We start from the raw sequence: 16,323 nt of genomic DNA, 5'->3' as shown, positions 1-16,323 counted from the left end.
AACTTTCATCTAAAACACAATAAAATTAAAAAAGAAAAAAGAAATTAAAAAAATCAGTTTCTTTAAAAAAAAAAAAAATTCATTTATATGCTGTCTATAAGAGGCTCAATTTAGATCCAAAGACACATAGGTTGGCAGTAAAGGAACAGAGTAAGACACTCCACACAAACAGTAACCTAAAGTAAATTGGACTGTTCCTTAAAGTCTAAAATAAGACAAAATAAACTTTAAGTAAAAAATTGTTACAAGAGACTAAGGACATTACAGATTAATAGAAGGGTCAATCTCATTAAGAAGATATTATAATTATAAACGTATATGCACCTAATAACAGACACCCAAAATGTATGAAGCAAAAGTTGAAAGAAATGAAGGGAGAAATGGGCAGTTCTACAATAAGAGTCAGGGATTTCAATATTCCACTTTCAGTAACAGAACAAACAATAGAATGACTAGCAACCATCAAAGAGGAGACTTGAACAGCACTGCAAACACCTCAACTTAACAGACATACATAGAACACTCCACTCAACAACAAAACACAATTCGTCTCCAGTGCACATGGAAGATTCTCAAGGATAAACCTTAAGTCAGCCCAAATAACAAGTTTAAATAAATTTTAAGAGAGAGAAATCACACAAAGTATCTTCTCCAATCACAAGAGAATGAAATTAGAAATCAATAGCAGAAGGAAAACTCATAAATGCACGGAATTTAAACAACACGCTATTAAACAACCAATAGATCAGAGAAGAAATCACAAGGAAAATTAGAAAATTACTTTGAGACAACTAAAAACAAAAATACATTATCAAAATCTATGGACTGCAACAAAAGCAATACTCAGAGGGAAATTTATAGCTATAGACACCTACACTAAAAAGAAGATTCCAAATAATCTAACTTTACACCTTAAGGAACTAAAAGCAAAGCTTTTAGCTAAAAGAAAACTAAACTCAAAGTTGGCAAAATAAATAAACACCAGAGCAGAGATAAGCAAAATAGAGAAGAGAAAAATAGAGAATTGATGAAATCAAATGTAACTTCTTTGAAAAAAAGATCATCAAAATTAACAAAGCTTTAGCTACAATTACCAAGAACAAAGGACTTAAATTATTAAAGTCACAAATGAAAAGTGCTGACATTACTGCAGACCTTATAGAAAAACAAAGATTTATAAGAGAATACTATGATTTGTATATCAACAAATTAGATAATCTAGATGAAACAAATTCCTAGAAACACACAAACGGCCAAAATTGATTCAAGAATACAAAATCTGAAGTGACCTATTACAAGAGATTGAATCAGTAATTGAAAACCTCCCAAAAAAGAAAATCCAGGACGAGCTGGTTTGACTGATGAATTCTACCAAACATTCTAAAGAAAAATTAACAGTAATACTTCTCAAATTCTTCCCAAAATTAGATGAGAGGGGAATATTTCCTAACTCATTCTATGAGACCAGCAGTACCCTGATACCTATACAACTACAGACCAATACCACTTATGAATATAATGCTAAAACTTGCAACAAAATACTAACAAACTGAATCCACATTAAGATTATACACCATGACCAAGTGGGATTTATTTCAGCAATGCAAGGATGGTTCAACATACGAAAATCAATTAAAGTAGGACACCACATTAACAGAAAGAAAAAAGCCACACGATCATCTCTATTGATACAGAAAAAACACTTGACAAAATCCAATACTTTTTCATGATAAAAACACTAAACAAACTAGGAATAGAAGGGAACTTCCTCAGCAGCAATCATGAAATCAAACGATGCACTGCATTGGGCAAATCTGCTATAAAAGATCTCTTCAAAGTGTTAAAAACCAAAAAGATGTCACTTTAGTGACCAGGGTCCACCAGACCCATGCCATGGTGTTTTCAATCACCTCATATGCACGCAAAAGCTGGACAATGAATAAGAAAGACCTAAGAAGAATCGATGCCTTTCAATTATGGTGTTGGCAAAGAATTTTAATATACCATGGACTGCCAGAAGAACAAACAAATCTGTCTTGGAAGAAGTACAGCCAGAATGCTACTCAGAAGCAGGATGGCAAGACTTCTCCTCACGTACTTTGGACACGTTATCAGGAGGGACCAGTCCCTGGAGAAGGACATTATGCTTAGTAGAGTACAGGGTCAGCGAAAAAGAGGAAGGCCCTCAACAAGATGGACTGACACAGTGGTTACAACAACAGGCTCAAGCACAGCAATGACTGTGAGGATGGCATGATGGCATAGGACCAGGCAGTGTCTCGTTCCATTGTATATAGGGTTGATATGAGTCGGAACCAACTTGACAGCACCTAACAACAACAACATGGAGAACCTCACAGGTAATAGGCAAGGGTGAAAGACTAGAAAAACTTCCAAACTAAGATCAGGAACAAGACGAAGATGTCCACTCTTGCCACTTCAGGATCCCTGGTGGTGCAGTGGTTTAAAGTGTTCAGCTGCTAACCAGAAGGTTGACAGTTCGAACCCACCAGCCATTCCAGAGGAAAAGATGTGGCAGTCTGCTTCTATAAAGATTTACAGCCTTGGAAAACCTACGGAGTTGCTATGAGTCGAAATCAACTTGATGGCAATGGGCTCTTGTCACTCCTAGTCAACAATGTATTGGAAGTGCTACCCTGAGCAATTAGGCAGGACAAAAAAAATAAAAGGCATCCAAATTGGAAAGGAAGAAGTAAAAATATCTCTATTTGCAGATGATGTAACCTCATATAAAATCTAAAAGAACCCAAAAAATAACACTTAGGGCTAAAAGGTTCAGCAAAACTGCCAGATAAGATCAAAACGCAAAATCAATGCTATTTCCATATACAACAAATGAACAATCCAAAAAGTAAATTAAGAAAACAATTCCATTTACAATAGCATCCAAAAGAATAAAACAGGAATAAATTTAACCAAGGAGGTGAAAAGACTTGTATGTGAAAACTACAAAACATTACTGAAAGAAAGAAGACTTACTAAATAAATGGAAAAAGCCAAATTCATTGATTGGAAGACTTAATATTGTTGGATTGGCAATACTCCCCAAAGTGAGCTACAGGTTCATTGCAATCCCTATCAAAATTCCAACAGCCTTTTTTTCAGAAATGGAAAAGATCCTAAAATTCATATGGAATTGCAAGAGATCCCAAACAGCCAAAGTAATCCTGAAAAAAGAACAAAGTTGGAGGGCTTACATTTCCCAATTTCAAAACTACAAAGCTACGTAATCCAAACAGTGTGCTAGTGGCATAAGAACAAATATACAGATCTCTGAAATATAAGTGAGAGTCTAGACACATCCCATATATCTATGGTCAAGTGATTTTCAGTAGGTGCCAAGACCGTTTAATGGAAAAAGAACCATATAACAAATGGAGCTGAGACAAATGGATTTTCACATGCAAAAGAATGAAGTTGGATCCCCTCCACATACCATACAGAAAAACTAACTCAAAAATAGGCTGCAGAGTTAAATGTAAGAGGTGAAACTATAAAACTCTTAGAAGAAGACTTCAGGGTAAATTTTCTTGACCTTGGATTTGGCACTGATTTCTTATATTCGATACTCAAAGCACAAGCAACAAAAGAAAAAAAACAGATAAACTGGACTTAAAAACTTTTGTGCATCAAAGAATACAGTTAAAAACGTGGAAAATTAAAAAAACAACCCATAGAACGGGAGAAGTTATTTGCAAATTATATATCAGATTTGCAAATACTATCCAGAATACAACACAACAACAAAAAGACAACCCAATTTTTAAAACGGGCAAAGGACTTCAATAGACATTTCTCCAAAGTAGACATACAAGTGGACTAGTACATGAACAAATGCTCAATGTCATTAGTCATTCCAAACCAAACCCACTGCTGTCGAATCAACTCTGACTCACAGCGACCCTATAAGTGACAGTAGAAGTGCCTCACAGTTTCCAAGGCTGCAAATCTTTATAGAAGGAGACTGTCACATCTTTCTCCCACAGAGCAGCTGGTGGGTTTGAACTGCTGACCTTTCTGTTAGCAGTCAGGCACTTAACGACTGCACCACCAGGGCTCCCTCATTAGTAGTTGTTGTCGTTAGGTGCTGTTGAGGCAGTTACAACTCACAGTGACTCTTTCTACAACAGAACAAGATACCGCCCAGACCTGCACCACCCTCATAATTATGGCTATGTTTGAGCCCACTGCTGCAGCGACCGTGTCAATCCATCTCGTTGAGGGTCTTCCTCTTTTTCGCTGACCCTCTACTTTATACCAAGCGTGATGTCCTTCCCCAAGGACTGGTCCCTCCTGATAACATGTCCAAAGTACGTTAGATAAAGTTTCACCATCCTCACTTCTTACTAAGGAGCATTCTGGTTGTACTTCTTCCAAGACAGATTGGTTTGTTCTTCTGGCAGTCCGTGATATATTCAATAATCTTCACCAACACCACAATTCAAAGGCCATCAATTCTTCTTCAGTCTTCCTTATTCATTGTCCAGCTTTAAGATACATATGAAATGACTGAAAATACCACATCTTAGTCCTTAACGTGACATCTGTCTGTCCAGCCTTAGCGCTCAGTGTGTGGTGGCTAGCCGGAATGTTGATACCATTAAGGAAATGCAAATAAAATCCATGAAAGAGATGAGGTTATACGTTCACTGTACACAAATGTCCATAGCAGCTTTATTTGTAATACAAATAACCTAAATGTCCATCAATAGACAAATAGGCAAACTGTGGTCTATCCATACAATGGAATACTTTATTTAATACTTAGTGAATACCATCCCTAAAATAGGTGAATTTTACTGTATGCAAATTATACCACCAAAGATGTTAATAAAGTTCACAACTTCCACCTAAAACAACATCAACAAAAAACTAACAGATGTCTTTTTAGATTAAAAGGAAAATCCATTGAAAGTTACAAGTTTCCATCAGGCTATGTAAATCCAGGCAGTCCCCATATTTACATCCAACTTATGGACAACTCTTACTTGCCCTTTAATGATATGTAAACACGGCCTCACTCTGAAAGGACCGAACCACCCCCTACTCCTACTGCAACAAATTCTTCATCGCAATCACCTTCACTTGCTGCACATGCAGCTTCTAAATCACTGAAAAGGCTTCGAGCCTTTTCTTGCACTAAAAAACCAAAACCAAGCCCACTGTCATCAAGTGGATTCCAACTCATAGCAATCCCATGGGATTTCCAAGGCTGTAAATCTCTACTGAAGCTGACTGCCACATCTTTCTCCTATGGAGCCGCTGGTGGTTTCGAGCCACTGGTGGTTTCGAACCGCCGACCTTCAGTTAACAGCACCAAAAAACGACCTTCGGTTAACAGTAGACCACTTTAATCGCTGTGCCACCAGAGCTCCTTTTTCTTGCACTACAAAAGTAAGGCTAAATAAGTACCATATGCACCTGTTCCCACTTACCTACAAATTCTTAAAAGAAACACATACAGGCAGTCCCCGGGTGACCTTGTTCATAACCCAGGGACTGCCTGTATATAACCAGTCCTCAGGAACTAGGTTTTCTTTCTCCTTTCTCTGAATACTGACTACCTATACCCACTGTTCATATTTCTTCATGATTCCAATATTATCCCAGTACATAAAGGCCTTTCCAGCTTGGCTCCCAATAGTCTTCCGTGTTCCATCTCCAAAATTCAGGAAGAAATACTGTGACTAATCTAGCCTGCATTAGATATCCAGATCTGATTCAAATACCTGTACTGCATTGACTCAAGAAGGGGTGTGGGATGGCAACATATTAGGAAGGCACACCACTTAGAGCAAATCCTAAGGACTGGCTCTTAGAACGATGTGCCTACATCGTTGGACACATTTTTAATGAAAAGTTTGTGGGCAAACAGGTTGGGTAACAGTTTTAACTGTTCGAATGCAAAAGGAAAGGCAAACTTTTCTGTTTTATTAATTCCCCAACGTTTTCTTAATTTAGAACTGGAATCAATCTAGAAGAGAACCGTCTACAGTGCAAAAATGGCTATTTTAAAGATATTTTTATCACACTTAACATATATTACTTTTTTGACTTAAAACAAATTGCACAAGGAGTAAATTAAATGTATAAAATTATACATTCTTTAAAAGTTACTCTATCTTTTGGAGCCTCAGTTTTTTCATCTTAATATGGGGATAATAATAAAATAGTTGTGATGATAGAGCGAGACAGTATGTGTAAAGCATTTAGAGGTCCATGAATCTTAGCAAATATTGCTCTTGATTTTTTCCAACTGAATTGTCTTCTGAGACTGATTCCAATACTTACTTTTCTGTATTTGTGAAACTTACAAACCATATATCACTAAAACCTCTCTACTAAGCTACACAAATTGTTTTCTATCACCTTTGCAAATAAGCAAAAGAAAAATTCTTTTTAACCTTCTCAGTCATTAACACAAGACAAACTATAAAATGAAAAAACAAGCATTCAGTGGATATATATATTTTAAGAGAGTAAAGACACTCACTGTTCTGTACCAGCTGTTACAAATATAAAGATGAAGAAAACAAGAGCTCTTTGTCTAGCGGTATAATACGGTTATAACCAAGTTACACTGAGGAAGAAGTACTCTGGCTTGGTAAAGTCAAGGAAAGTGTCCGAAACCCATTTGGGTAAAACCTTAAGGGGAAATAAAAAGGTCAAAGGCAAAGTACGCATAAAAAACAACATAGAATGTATTTGGAAATTGCACTAGTATGGATGGAACATCAGCTCGTTGGGAAAGAGTTGCGGAATATGACGAAGATGATGACTGGAAAGGGAGGCTGGAACCAAATTGAGAGGGCTTTGTAAAAATAAAAAAAAAGCTAAGAAAACTGAATTACATATTGGAGGCAATGAGGAGCCATCTGAGATTTTTATGGAGCAACATCTGGAAGGAGAGACTGCAGAGAGTGGCAGGAAGCATTAGTTTTAAAAAGGGGAGGCATAGACTTTTGAGTTAAATCTGGTTTCTAACCCTAGTTCAAACATTTTACTAATGTGTGAGAAGAAATCACTGAACTCTTTAGCCTCAGTATTCTTATGTGAAAATAATAGCTACCTCAGTGTTACTGTGAAGATTAATGAGACAATACGGTTTGTACAATGCTTAGTAACTCAATACAGGCAAGTAAATCATAATAGGAGACACACTTATCACTTACTGTGTGCTACACTATTCTAAGGTCTTTATATGTATTAACTCATTTAATTATCAAATAACCCTGTTGTTGTTGAGTCGACTCCAAGTCATGGCAACCTCATGGATGCTGAATAGAACTGCTCCATAGGGTTTTCTGGCTGTGACCTTTCAGAAGCTGACTGCCAGGCCTGTCTTCCAAGGCACGTCTACGTGGGTTCAAACTGCCAACCTTTTGGCTAGTAGCCAAGCTCTTAACTGTTTGCACCACCCAGGGGCTCTACTACAACCTTTTGAGGAAGGTGTTGCTAATATCCCCATTATACAATTGACAGAACTAAAGCCCAGAAAGATTAAATACATTGCTTAGGGTCACACACCTTGACCACATACCAAGTGGTCAAGACAGGATCTGGACCCTAGCAATCTGGCTCTAGTTCCCTTAACCAATATGTTACAACGCCTCTCTAGGAAAGAGCAGGAGCCCTGGTGGCAAAGTGGTTAAGCATTTGGCTGCTAACCAAAAGGTCAGCGGTTCAAGTCTACCAGCTGCTCCTTGGAAACACCATGGGGCAGTTCTACTCTGTCCTATAGGGTCGCTATGAGTTGTAATCAACTCAATGACAATGGGTTAGGAAAGATTAAGTCAGTGTTTTTAAAACTCGGGGTCTAATTTTTTAACCTTCTAGTTAAATACGAGAGATTCCTCAGTCCCATCCTTCAGACCTAGTAGATCAGTCTCTGAGATCTGAAATGTAGGAGTCAGCACTTAACAAGTTCTTCAAGGTAATGAACACACGATCAAGTTTGAAAATCACTGAATTAGGTGGATAGTGAAAAACTCAAATGAGAAGAGTCCAGGCAGGAAAAAAGACAGATTAAAATGTAAAGATCAAACTCCTTCAAGTATTTTGGAAATACAAAATATCAAAACATATTTAACACATTCACTTTAAATGACCCAAAATGGCAATCACACTTAAAAAAAAAAAAATTACCACTTGCAGGTAGCATATACGAAATGGAACAGCTCTCTGAAGTCCTTAGAGAAGCATCCCTAACATCTTTGTTGCAATCCTAAGCAAAATGTTTACATTTCAACAATCATTAAACACTGACTATTTTAATCTATTTTTCCCGGCTAATACTGAAAAAAAAAAAAAAAATTTTTTTTTTTTTTTTTTAATACTGAAAACTAACGGTCACTAGCTAGGATGGGAACAGGACTTCAAAACCGGTTCATTTTGGTTCGGCCCCCTGCTAAGAATTTGCCTTTCTACCCCAGATATACTGAATCAGAATCTACAGTTTAACCAGATCCCCGGGTAATTATGTATACATAAGAATCACCTAGGGATCCAAAAGAATTACTGGGGAATCTTATTAAACTGTATATTATGGATTCAGTGTATCTGGGGTAGAAATGGAAACCCTGGTGGCGTAGTGGTTAAGTGCTACAGCTGCTAACCAAAGGGTCGGCAGTTGGAATCCGCCAGGCGCTCCTTGGAAGCTCTATGAGGCAGTTCTGTTCTGTCCTATAGGGTAGCTATGAGTCAGAATGGAATTGAAGGCACTAGGTTGGGTTCTAGGGGTAGAAATGTAAATGCTCAGCAGAGGGTGGAACCAGGAAGGCCTGGATAGGGGAATGGATGAAGGAATGTCTTTATTCTAAGTAGTATTAAGTCCTACTTTTTAAAACAATATTTATACAGTTATATGATTTGATACCCTAGTGTTAGGACCTTAAACGGAACATAAAATATCTGTTCTTACAAATTAACACAAAACTAGTCTGACAATTTTCAATGAGGCAAAATATAATTTTTCACACATTTCAAGTACTCATTTGTAGTTTGGAAACTTTGGTGGCATAGTGGTTAGGAGCTACAGCTGCTAACCAAAAGGTCAGCAGTTCGAATCCACCAGGCGCTCCTCGGAAACAATATGGGGGCAGTTCTACTCTGTCCTATAGGGTCGCTATGAGTCAGAATCCACTCGACAGCAACGCGTTTGGTTTGCTTTTGTAGTTTACACTTAGGGTACACATTTAAACTATTCCAGAAGGCATGCGTACTGGTCAAAATGTCACGCAGTTCGAATCCACCAGCCGCTCCTTGGAAACCCTATAGAGCAGTTCTACTCTGTCCGATTGAGTAGCTATGAGTCGGAATTGACTCGACGGCAATGGGCTTGGGGTATTTTTTTTTTTTTTAATCATTAAAAACAAACAACCAAAAAAAAAAAAAGCAAAGAAAACCCGTTTCTGGAAGCGTTAAAAGAGTACTTCCAAAATGACTCCAATAATAATCCAGGTTGCCAACGAATGAAGGGAGTGAAAAAGCAGGGCAGTGGAACTAAACCTTATCCCTACTGTAAGCAAACTAAAGATCCTTGTGAATCACTGCTGTACTGTAGCCGGTTTAAATGAGCAGAAAGGGTCCCGGGTTTTTGCGGTACATGAAAAATGTCAACCGTGAAAGAAAAATATCCGGGTTTTAAATACAAAGGATACTCGGATTTCAGTTTAAATCCCCACCAGGCATTACAAAGGCTGTCACTTCCTGCGATCCACGGTAATAAAGACTACTCCGGGCATCCCTCTTATGGGGGAACTTTGGAGCCACGTACAGCATCTCTTCATTCTAAACCTGCCCCCAGCCTTCCATCTTTAATAATAGAAAATTCTTTCACCTGTGACAACGCTTTCGCAATTAGATTTAAATAATGTTGACGCTTCAGGATTCAAGACAAATTAGTGGAAATCTTAAACTGCAATTACGATGAAGTCACAAAACGTATAAATGAGGCTTTAATTTCGGTGGCCGACTGAACCTCCGAATCCTCAACACTCCATTTAGAGTTGTGTGAGCAACCGTCAGGATAGGTAGCCTGGGAGGCGCTTCCCAGAGCCCCCACTTCCCAAGTTCCCACCCAACACTCCCAAGGGCACCCTAAGGCCCCCGCTACACCTCGGGGAACTTCTGTCAGGCCTCTCGACCCCAGTCTCATCCGCCCGTCCCGCTTCTCTCCCTGGAATACCCCGTTTCTTCCCGTTCCCCATCTACTCACCACAGAGCGCTGGGCAGAAGTTCCAGAGTCGCCTGTATCACTTTTCCCGTCTCGCGCTGTGCCCCAAGCTAGCTGCGAGCTGCCCATCCAACGGCCAGCACGATTCAAATTCGCCCACTTCCGCCTGAAACCCGGAAGGAGTCCTCGGCCCCGCCCATAGGAGGGCGTGGCCAGTGGCGGCGCTGGTGGTGTGGAAACAGCGAAAGTGCACACGTTTTTCTCCTGCGCGCTGCTGTCACTCCTGCGTTCCCTTCGCTTAAATTTCTTTTGTCCGGTCTCTCTCCCTACCTAGGTCCACACAGGAGCGCGGATCGGTGTTTTTGGCCGGTGGTCCTTGAGAGAATCCTCCTGTTTCCGAAATGGGCTGAGACGTGCTGAAGTTTTCTGACATTCAAGGAATGGGGAAAATAAAACCACTAGCGGAGCCAGGAAGTTTTTACGGCTCCCCTCGCCCTCGCGTCAACAGCAGGAACAGCAAACTTAGTGTGGGGTTGGCCTGCGCTTCCGTAGTCCTAGCCCGGCACAGCCAGAACTTAACCTCTCGCCCTCCTCAGAGGAAGAGAAAAAGCCGAGCGCACCAAATTACCCTTTTTCAGTCACAAACTTAAAATTAGTGGTCGGACCACTTCCTAGTCACAAATTAAACATTTGAGGACAGGTGCTAGAAAATGACAATTTTTTTTTTTTTAAATAATCTCCGGTAATGGATCTTGCTGCAAGGTAATTATGCAGTGGGACCACAGTGTCATTTTTCTTTACCGAGGACCACACAAATACCTTTGATTCAAAATGTCCTCAGCTTCTGAAAACTTGATCTGGAAGCTTTAGGAAAGGAAAGGAAGGACAGGATATCTTAGAAGGACAGGACAAAACCTAAACCGTGACTGACCTTTAGGGCTGTGACGATGATTGATGTTGTCCCCAGATATCTTCATCTCTAACAGCATTGATTAACCTAAAACTGACCAGTTCAAGCCAAGCCTCCTTCAAACTGCAACTGAAAGATTCACTCTCTCCATTTCTAGGAGTTTATCTGAGACATAACCTGACACAGGATGTAAAGCTATTCGCAAATGTACTGTTTTTAGCAGTGGAAAATAGAAAATAACCTAAGTGTCCACCAATAGGAATGATATGATACCTCAAGGTGTGCTAAACTGGCACTGTGTAAGCACACAAAATAATGAAGTAAATCTGTAGGTATTAAATATTACAAAAAGTCAGTGTCTTAGTAATCTAGCGCTGCTGTAAGAAAAATACCACAAGTGGTTGGCTTTAACAAACAAATTTATTGTCAGAAGCTAGGAGGCTAGAAGTTGGAATTCTCGAAGCCAGTTCCAGGAGGAGGCTTTCCATCTCTGTTAACTGTGGAGGAAGGTCCTTGTCATCAGTTTTGCCCTGGGTCTAGGAGTTTCTCAGCCCAGGGACCCAGGGCCGAAGGACATGCTTTACCACCGGCTATTCTTTCTTGGTGGTAGGAGGTCCACCCCTCTCTCTCTGTTGGCTTTTCTCCTTTATATCTCAAAAGAGATTGACTCAAACTACAACCTAGTCCTATAGATTGTGTCCTGCGTTTTTAACAACTGCCTCTAATCCTGCCTCAATACCATGTTGTTGTTAAGTGCCATCCAGTCAATTCTGACTTATGGTGACCCTATGCACAACAGAAAAAACACTGCCTGGTCCTGCACCATCCTCACAATCGTTGGCTGTGTTTGAGCCTATTGTTGCAGCCACTGTGTCAATCAGTCTCCACAAGGGTCTTTCTCTTTTTCCCTGACCTTCTTCTTTCCAAAGCATGATGTCCTTCTTCAGGGACTGATCCCTCCTGATAACATGCCCAAAGTACATAGATCGAATTCTCACCATCCTTACTTCCATTGAGAACTCTGGTTGTACTTCTTCCCAGACAGACTTGTTTGTTCTTCTGGCAGTCCATGGTATATTCAATACTTTTTGCCAACACCATAATTCAAAGGCGTTGATTCTTCTTTAGCGTTCCGTATTCATTGTCCAGTTTTCTCACACAGATGAGGCGATTGAAAATATCATGGCTTGGGACAAGAGCACCTTAATCTTCGAAGTGACATCTTTGCTTTCTAACACTTTTAAAAGGTGTTTTGCTGCAGATTTGCCAAATGCAATAATACATCCTTTGATTTCTTAACCGCTGCTTCCAAGGGCATTGATTGTGGATCCAAGTAAAACTAAATCCTTGACAACTTCAATCTTTTCTCTGTTTATCATGATGTTGTTATTGGTCCAGTTGTAAGGATTTTTGTTTTCTTTCTGTTGAAGTTTGTAGTCTTTGATCTTCATCAGTAAGTGCTTCAAGTCTTCTTCACTTTCAGCAAGCAAGGTTGTGTCATCTGCGTATTGCATGTTGTTAATGAGTCTTCCACCAATCCTGATGCCCTGTTCTTCATATAGTCCCCCTTCTTGGATTATTTACCCAGCATACAGATTGAATAAGTATGGTAGAAGGATATAACCCTGACACACACTTTTCCTGACTTTAAACCATGCACTATGCCCTCGTACTGTCCGAACAACTGCCTCTTGATCTATGTACTGGTTCCTCCTGAGCACAATTAAGTGTTCTAGAATTACCATTCTTTGCAATGTTATCCATAATTTCTTATAATCCACACGGTTAAATGCCTTTGCATAGCCAATAAAACACAGGTGATTATCTTTCTGGTATTCTCTGCTTTTAGCCAGGATCCGTTTGACATCAGCAATGATATCCCTCGTTCTACATCATCTTCTGAATCCAGCTTGAATTTCTGGCAGTTCCCTGTCAATGTACTGCTGTAACCGTTTTTTAATTATCTTTAGCAAAATTTTACTTGCATGTGATATTAATGATATTGTTTGATAATTTCTGCTTTCTGTTGTATCGCCTTTCTTTGAAATGGGAACAGACATGGATCTCTTCTAGTCAGTTGGCCAGGGAGCTGACTTCCAAATTTCTTAGCATAGAGGAGTGAGCACCTCCAGGGCAGATTCTATTTGTTGAAACATCTCAATTGGTATTCCATCAATTCCTGGAACCTGTTTTTCAAGAATGCCTGTAGTGAAACTTGGACCTCTTCCTCAAATACCATCAGTTCTTGATTATATGCTACCTCCTGAAATGGCTGAATGTAGACCAATTCTTTTTGGTACAATTTCTCTGTATATTCCTTCCATCTTCTTTTGATGCTTCCTGCATTGTTCGATATTTTACTCATAGACTTTTTCAGTATTGCAACTTGAGGCTTGAATTTTTTTTTTTCTTTCATTTCTTTCAGCTTGAGAAATGCTGAGCATGTTCTTCCCTTTTGGTTTTTTAACTCTGGGTCTTTGTACATTTCGTGTTAATACTTTACTCTGCCTCCTCAAGCCACCCTTTGAAATCTTCTGTTCAGCTCTTTTACTTCATCATTTCTTCATTTCTCTTTAGCTATGTGACATTCAAGAGCAACTTTCAGAATTCTTCTGACATCCATTTTGGTCTTTTCTTTCCTTCATGTCTTTTAAATGACCTTGTGCTTTCTTTGTGTATGATATATCCTTGATGTCATCCCACACCTCGTCTGATCTTGTCATTAGTATTCAGTGCGTTAGATGTGTTCTTGAGATGGTCTTCACATTCAGGTGGGATATACTCAAGGTTGTATTTTGGTTCTTGTAGACCTGTTTTAATTTTCTTCAGCTTGAACTTTAAATTGCGTATGAGCAATTGATAGTCTGTTCCACGGTCAGCCCCGGTATTGTTCTGACTGATGATATTGACTGTTTCTGTCGTCTCTTTCCACAGATCTAGTCGATTTGATTACTACGCTTTACATACAATGAGGTCCTCATGTACAGTCGCCAGTTATGTTGTTGAGAAAAGACCTTTGTAGAGAATATCATTGGTATTGCAAAATTCTGTCATGTGATCTCCAGCATAGTTGCTATCACCAAGACCATATTTTTCAACTACCAGTCCATCTTTGTTTACAACGTTTGCATTCCAATCACCAGTAATTATCAATGCATCTTGATTGCATGTTTGATCAATTTCAGACTGCAGAATTTGATAAAAATCTTCAGTTTCCTCATCTTTGGCATTTGTGGTTGATGCATAAATTTGAATAATAGTCATATTAACTGGTCTTCCTTGTAGGTGTACGGATATTATCCTATCACTGACAGAGCTGTACTTCAGGATAGATCTTGAAATGTTCTTTTTGACAATGAACTTGATGCCATTCTTCTATACTTTGTCATTCCCAATACAGTAGACCATGCGATTGTCTGATTCAAAATGGTTGATACCAGTCCATTTCAGCTCACTAATGCCTAGGATATCAGTCTTTATGCATTTCATTTTTGACAATTTCCAATTTTCCTAGATTCATACTCTGTACATTCCATGTTCCGATTATTAATGAATGTTTGCAGCTGTTTCTTCTTACTTTGAGTCATGCCACATCAACAGATGAAGGTCCCAAAAGCTTGACTGAATCCACATCATTAAGGTTGACTCTGCTTTTACGAGGCAGCTCTTCCTTAGTCATCTTTTGAGTGCCTTCCAGTCTAAGGGGCTCATCTTTCAGCACTATATCAAACAACGTTCTGCTGCTATTCATTAGGTTTCCACTTGCCGTTTTTTCAGAAGTAGACTGCCAGATCCTTCTTCCAAGTCTGTCTTAGTATGGAAGCTCCGCTGAAACCTGTCCACCATGGGTGACCCTGCTGGTATTTGAAATACCAGTGGCATTGCTTCCAGCATCACAGAAATACGCAAGCCACCACAATTTGACAAACTGTCAGACTTGTGGGGCTTTTACCGTTAGGCACTTTAAGTTTGAATCTACCAGCCACTCCTTGTAAACCCTGTGAGACAGTTCCACTCTGTTCTGCAGGGTCAGTATGAGTCAGAATCAACTCGACATCAATGGGTTTGATTTTTTGGTTAGAATAGCATCCCCCTCTTGGTATTAAATTATGTCTTAGTTATCTAGTGCTGATTTTGGGGCGGAAGAGATGCCTTAAGCAACTCAGGAAACATGGAAGCCATAAAATAAAAGATGACTACGTATGTGTATATTAAAGTTAAAAGTATTTTATATGGCAAAAATCACCATAAAATCCCAAAAGATAAAAAAGACTGTGAGAAAATATTTATAATAATATGACACGAGGTAAAAAACCCTAACATAAAATATTTATAACTTGAATTTTTACAAAGCAATAAAAAACAGACAAGATAAAAGAGTAAATAACTTACTGAAGAGGAAATGAAAACGGTCAATAAACATATTCACAAAAATACTACCTCACTTTTGGGAAATGCAAATCAAACAATCAAATATCAATTTTCCTTTATCAGATTGGCAAATATTTTAATGATTCTTAACATCCAGTACTGGGGAGGATGTGGTGAAATGTAACACCCCCACCTGGTGTTGTTGGGAGCACGAACTGCTGTAACTCTTGCCAAGAACTCTTTGACCTAGTCTTGGCAACTTTGGAATTCCCCTACAGAAAAATAAACACTCTAGTACTTCTTTTTGAAGAACTGCTTCTAGTGGTTCCCAACTGGAAACAAGTCTCTCTCAGGAAACAGAAGATTGAGTAAATTAGGGTACTATCAGAAGACTTTTCAAAGCTGTGTTGCCTTGCCTCCTAAAGGGCTACCAGTGCTGCTCCTTAAAATGCAGCCTCCAAAGTTAGACCTGTTGCTGTCAAGTTGACTCATAGTGACCCTATAGGACAGGGTAGACCAGCCCCATAGGGTTTCGAAGGTTGTGATCCTTATGGAAGCATACTGTCACCCCTTTCTTCTGCAGAATGGCTGGTGGGGCCTAACCGCTGACCTTTTGGTTAGCAGCTGAGCTCTTAAGCACTGTGCCACTAGGGGGCATTCCTCCAAAGTTAGGGCTATTGAGTCAGAATAGCCTTCTGACCAAGCAAATGACTCACTTGTTTTATTCACACATTACAATGGCTATTTTGCATCAAGAAAACTCACAAAGCAGTACCTGACAGTGTGATAACATGACAGGGCCCTTCTACTTATTTTTTTACACTTTCCCTTAATACTTTAAACTGGA

The 16,323-nt window shown here is 39.2% G+C and overlaps 1 protein-coding gene across 4 annotated transcripts in view; it reads right to left on the bottom strand.

Moving 5' to 3' along the window:
* G2E3 (G2/M-phase specific E3 ubiquitin protein ligase) overlaps positions 1–10,660 on the bottom strand; it is an 83,557-nt gene extending 72,897 nt beyond the window's left edge. For 2 of the 4 annotated variants that reach the window (XM_049897859.1, XM_049897861.1), the window contains exon 1: positions 10,238–10,660. The gene's annotated coding sequence lies outside the window, so the exon portion shown is untranslated. The remainder of the gene's footprint in view (positions 1–10,237) is intronic. The other 2 variants (XM_049897858.1, XM_049897862.1) reach the window with 1 other exon arrangement.
* Between the last annotated feature and the right edge of the window lie 5,663 nt (positions 10,661–16,323).

Source organism: Elephas maximus, chromosome 10 (genome assembly GCF_024166365.1).
Source record: "Elephas maximus indicus isolate mEleMax1 chromosome 10, mEleMax1 primary haplotype, whole genome shotgun sequence".
NCBI lineage: Eukaryota > Metazoa > Chordata > Mammalia > Proboscidea > Elephantidae > Elephas > Elephas maximus.
This window is presented reverse-complemented; position numbering and strand designations above follow the sequence as displayed.